The sequence below is a fragment of the Lactuca serriola genome, chromosome 6 (assembly GCF_051521515.1).
Source record: "Lactuca serriola cultivar US96UC23 chromosome 6, Lser_US96UC23_V15, whole genome shotgun sequence".
Classification (NCBI taxonomy): Eukaryota; Viridiplantae; Streptophyta; class Magnoliopsida; order Asterales; family Asteraceae; genus Lactuca; species Lactuca serriola.
Window position 1 is genome coordinate 160,079,545 of NC_136413.1, and position 6,000 is coordinate 160,085,544.

Genomic DNA, 6,000 nt, shown 5'->3' on the forward strand with positions numbered 1-6,000 from the left:
CATAAAAAACACATGTTTTCTTTATTATTTTTTATAGAGCCTGTGCGGTGCAACACATCAATCTGAGGGTATAGTTGAAAACAAAGTGGTATTCGCGATACTAAAGTGTATCTTGAGCCAGGAATCACGTGGTTTTTGCATGGTTGATCCACCATCTAAACAATGATCCACGACATCCTTATCATGAACTAAGATGAGCATAATCGATATTAACTTGTCATTGACGTAATTAATGAATCTTAAAGATCTTGGAACTTCATAGTGATTAAGATTGGAGAATAGTGTTGCCTACCCAAATAGCTTTGTGGTGTGATTATGGAATCCTTCTTCACATCATGGAGTGAAATATGGATTTTAGCCTTATTTAAATAATATTGATGAATTGAGTAATTATTTTTTAAGGATTAATAAAACAAACCACAATGAAACTTAATATTGAATAATGTTTATAAATTTATCCATTCAAAGTTGCTGTTATAAAACATCTGAAAGGATAAGATGATATGACTGATCAATCTTGTCTAAATTCGTAGCTTGAGAATAGTTATGGTGAACGAAAAGAAAGATCATGCCTTAGATAAATCTCTTCATGACGTTCCTCCAACTACTGTGTTTAAACTGTAGAAAGAAACAATTACCAAGTGTACATTGTATACTGACATTTTGAAGTAGAATGAAATTTTACTAAGTTAGGAGTTGACTATGATTATCATAATCAACTAGTTGACATGTACATATAATCAATCCACTCTAATTCTCATATGAAAAACTTTTGAAATATCTATAAGGGAGTTGCATGTCATGTTGAGGGTCTTTTAAAACTAACATGGTCAATCATAGAAACTCTAAATCCTCCTATATCCGCTATCAAGAATGGAAGTGTCGAGAAGAAGAGAGCCAATTGCCTATGGGTAAATTAAAAGTCAATTATAATTGGTATACCTAATTACAAACCCAAACTCCAAGGACAAACAGGAAGGCTTATTCTAAGACATAATCTGGTAGGCTATTAGTCTCCATAACAAGAAAATGACCAAGAAAGCATACGTGCCCAACATATCTAAAAGAGCTAAAAAGCTAAATACCAAAGAGTATGTCACAGTCAGATAAATGAATTCATAATACCATTAGCATATAACTTCTGATCATTGAGTATTTTACTTAGGATAAAGTACTGGCACTTTCAAGAATATGTAATGACTAAAAGGAAGTAAGAAGACTGAAACATGTGGAGAAGATAATCTGGTCATGGATACAGATCCCTTGCTACTATTCATAGGATCAAACGATAACTCGTCCTCCCTAAATGCTTTGTCTATGGTGCCACACCCTCGGCCAACAATGAAAACGCTGAGGCGCGTGACGTAGCATTGGATCACTGTTACATCATACAATGAATAGTGCTAAAATCATAAAACAAAATACACGATTTTATTTACTTAAAGTAGTGTTTACATAGTTCATGCTCAAAAGGTACAAGACAAGACAATTTTAGCAAAAAGTTAATCTTAAAACATAACCTTTGCCTGAACAGACAAGCAAGTATAAAACAAAAAATGTGATTGATTCCATAACTATTCAATATGTGCATATCCAACTCTTAGGTTCCTGAGAATACATGTATTTTAAAATACGTCAACAATAATATTGTTGAGTTCCACGTGTTTTGACTCTGCATGCTTTTATAACCAAAAGTGTATTTAAAAGTTTAATTTCATGAAATATACGTACTTACCTTACTTATATAGAAAAACATGCTTGTGACTTTATACAAGTCTGCTTGTTTATAATTATTTATTTATAAAAACATAAGTTTATTCATAAAAAAATGGTTCATGTGCTTTGTATATTTACAAGTATTTGTTTTACTTATAATATATACCGAAGCTTACTTCATTTCCAACGTTCTATATATGTACGTGTTCATCTTATCGACTACTACAACTTTCATGTTAATCATTTTAGCCAAAAAAAAATCAATATATTTTCACCTTCTTTTTTATAAACAAATGTTTATATTTATTAATTTTTATAAGTGAAAATGGGTGTTACAATTTATTGGTTTATATTAAAATAAAAAAACGTTGAAGTTGGTTATGTTTACTAGATTTTGCTAAAAACTAAAAAACATATTTTCGAATAAAAAACCAAGATTTTTACTAAAATAAAAAAACATATTTTCACATAAAAACCCAAGATATTTACAAAAATAAGTTTTGACCAAATATTCGTTTTCAAATTATATAGGTGCACAAATAAAAATAATTTTTCATCCTATGTGAAAATATTTTTTTCATCCTATATGGAAAATAATATTTAACATGTTATTCATTTTCGAATTATATAGGTGCACAAACAAAAATATGTTTTTTATGTGAAAAAATGTTTTTTTAAAAAAGGTTTTGTATGTGAGAATATGTTTTTTTTGTATAAAGGACATACTTTCACATAAAAAAACATTTTATGTGAAAAACCTTTTGGACAAAATTTATACAAAAAAAAAAAAAAAAAAAAAAAAAAAAAAAAAAAAAAAAAAACATAATTTTTACATATAAAAACTTTTTTTTAACAAAAATCTTTTGTAAATAAAAGGTTTTGACGTAATACTTAATGTTTGTAAGGATGTGTATGAAATTTTCCCAAAATTTATAGACTTAATTGAATATATATGAGATCAAATGTAAAGATTGATTTTTTTTCCAAAGGTTAGTTTGCTTTCATCAATGTGTGTTTCCCAAATGACATTTTGGTAAATTGGTATAATTTTGTTCGGTCTTCGTTTTATAAAGGGGTGATTGTTTTTCTTTGGTTTTTGTGCTCTAAAAGTTAATTTTATAAAGTGATATTAGTTGTGAAACTTGTATATTATACGGGTTGATTAAAACAAAATGTTAAGTACGAATGATTAAATAGAAATTTTATTTGAATTTGAAATTGAAATAAGTGAAAATTATGAGAAAAAAACATGCAAAAAATAAATTAATTAAAATTATGTGTTAAGTGTACTAAACGAGTTAATTATAACAAAATGTTAAACATAAAGGTTTAAACTGTAAATTTATTTGAAATTGAATTTAAAATTTAAAATTCAAAATTAATAGTCATTATGGTAAGTTTAATTTATGGAAACTAAATTAATGATAACTTGAAGCAATGACAAGCGGAAAATAAATATATATCTCAAAATTATGACAAAATTACATGTGTCTAATTTTATGAGAGAATGACATGTGACAAAGTCATTTTCATTTTTTAGGGTAGATAAGTTTGCTTTTCTTTTCTTCCGTCGTTTTCTATTAGATTTCTTAAAGGGTAGTTTGGTAAAATGATATAATTTTCTTTAATCTTTAAATTGTGAATGATAGTTTTCTTTTCTTTCATTTTCTGTTTCCCAAAGGTCAAGTTGTCGATTGATACAAATTCTCTTCCATCTTTGTAGCTAATGAGGACAAATAAACATATATATCATAATATAATAATGAGTAAATTACACGAATGGTCCCTATGGTTTAGGGTAATTTGCGTGTTTGGTCCCTAACTTATTTTTTTAACTCGGAAGGTCCCTACTGTTTGTTTTTGTTACGCGTTTGGTCCCTATCTTAGCTAAAAAGACTATTTTGCCCTTGATTTTCTAATTTATTTAGATAAACACACTCCCAACCCCACCACCTTCACCTTACCTTACCTACCCCACCATTTTTTCCTATTTAAATAATAGTATTTTTAGGTAAGATAGGGACCAAGCGCGTAACAAAAACAAACAGCAGGGACCAAACACGTAATAAAGCAAACAATAGGGACCTTCCGAGTTAAAAAAATAAGTTAGGAACCAAACGTGCAAATTACCCCAAACCATAGGGACCATTCGTGTAATTTACTCTATAATAATTTAGTACTTTAAGAAGAAGAAGTTGAAAGTGATGTTTTTCGCGTTCCACCTTTGTTGAAAAGATGAAAGTGATGTCTTTTGCATTTGACGTTCTAAGGTTAAATATGAAGTACTCTCTTTCTCTCTCTTTAGGATTAAAAGTTGAGTGTGATGTTTTTCGGCAAACAAAGATTGGCTCTCTATAAATAAATTTTGGAAGTAAACATCCCTAGAGCATTGGCCATTGCTTTTTCAAAAACTTCACCCCCCACCTCAACATAGTGATCATGCCTTCAGCCACTAATAATCCAGTTTACAAGGAAGAAGTTGTAGTCATGGAGATAGACAAAGAACCACCCACAGAAGTCAACCACAGAACATTCAGTTTAACCATAACATTTTTGTTGAAATTCATCTGCTACATGTTTAGTCTACTGGAACGTTTTGGTCGCCTCTGGACATACTATTACCCACGAATATTTGGGGAAATAATGCTCCCATCCCCACTTAAGTTTATTATCTTTGGCTTAGCTGCTTTTGCAGAAATGAAGTCGCAAGGTTCTGAATTTCCTTTCAAAAGCCACCCTCGATCAATGCATGTTGCAGTTACCAGTCTACTCTTTTATGGGTTGGCTTCAGCAGCCGAACACTTCATTTATGTCACACATCTTGGTCCAGCTGCAGTTTATGGCATGGTTGCTCACTCGGGAAGGATTGGTTCTTTGTGCATTTTGGTGGCATCTGTCGCATCTTTGTTCTATCTTTGATATTTTCATTTCTCTCACTTGGTCTAAAACTGCAGTATATATACCTACGTATTGGGAGTATGATTCCTAAGATAGATTTCAACTACTGTTTACCCATGTAACATCTCATCCTATATATGTTTTTTGATATGAACCATGAGCTTCTTATAAGCACATGGTGTTAGTTGTTTGGAGGTTATTTGGACCAATGTACTCTTTTGGGTAATAAGACATTAATTATATGATTTTGGACACTGCCTCATGACCTGGCTCGTGGGTTATATATGTGGTCATGAGATTACAATTACCTTCCACCATAGTTTTAGTTGTTTTAAAGTTATTTAGACAAATATGATATTAAGGCTTCGATGTTAAACATTAAGTATATGAGACTTTGTTTGATTTGGGACATTGACTTACGGGTTGACTTATGGATTATGGCCATTAAGAAGTTGAGTAGTGGAGTTAGTAACATCCCACGTTGACTTTGTTTTTTATTGTGAACTAACTACTTCCCACCGGCACCACCCATTAAGTTGATTTGGAGCTTATATGGGCTTTGGTCGTGGAGTCATGGTAAATGATCCACCAAATAATTCAAGTGGTGTTACAACTTAGTGATCGTATTATAACTTTTTTTAACGTATATTAAAAAGATATACAAATTCACTGAGAATAAAAAATAAATTAGATTTTATAATTGTTCATTAGAGCATCTCAGGGGATTTTTCTATAACTTATTATTATTAGCTTTTTTTTATTGACGGTTTATTACCATTCATGTTGTGGAGTATATAACTGATTTGTTTTCGTTTTTTACCCACTCAATATTAACATATATTAAACTTAACATATATATTTAGTGACAAATATACTTTAAGGCCATCAAGTATGTTTTACCTGATTTTATTCAAAAAGTCTGTCATATTAGCTTCGATACATCCTTACTAAACTTAGAAAGTGTTCACCCTTGCACATCATATATATATATATATATATATATATATATATATATATATATATATATATATATATATATATATATATATATATATATATATATAGAGAGAGAGAGAGAGAGAGAGAGAGATAGGTTCTGTTAAATATCAAAATAAAATATAGATCTTGAGATTCAATCACAACCACATAATTCACATTTGTCACTCTAACGCTTCAGGGGTTTGGAGCACCTAAAAGGGGGGTTGGAGCACGTGGGAGTTATATGGATCAACAAAGGAACTTGTTGCACCAAATGATGAAGTGTTGGGCCAAGAAGGATGTTGTTGCGCCAAGGGCACTCCTTCTTGCGCCAAGCATATCCCTCTTGCGCCATGAAGAAGCCTTGTTGTGCCAAGTAGGTTCTTGTTGCACCAAGCATGTCCTTGT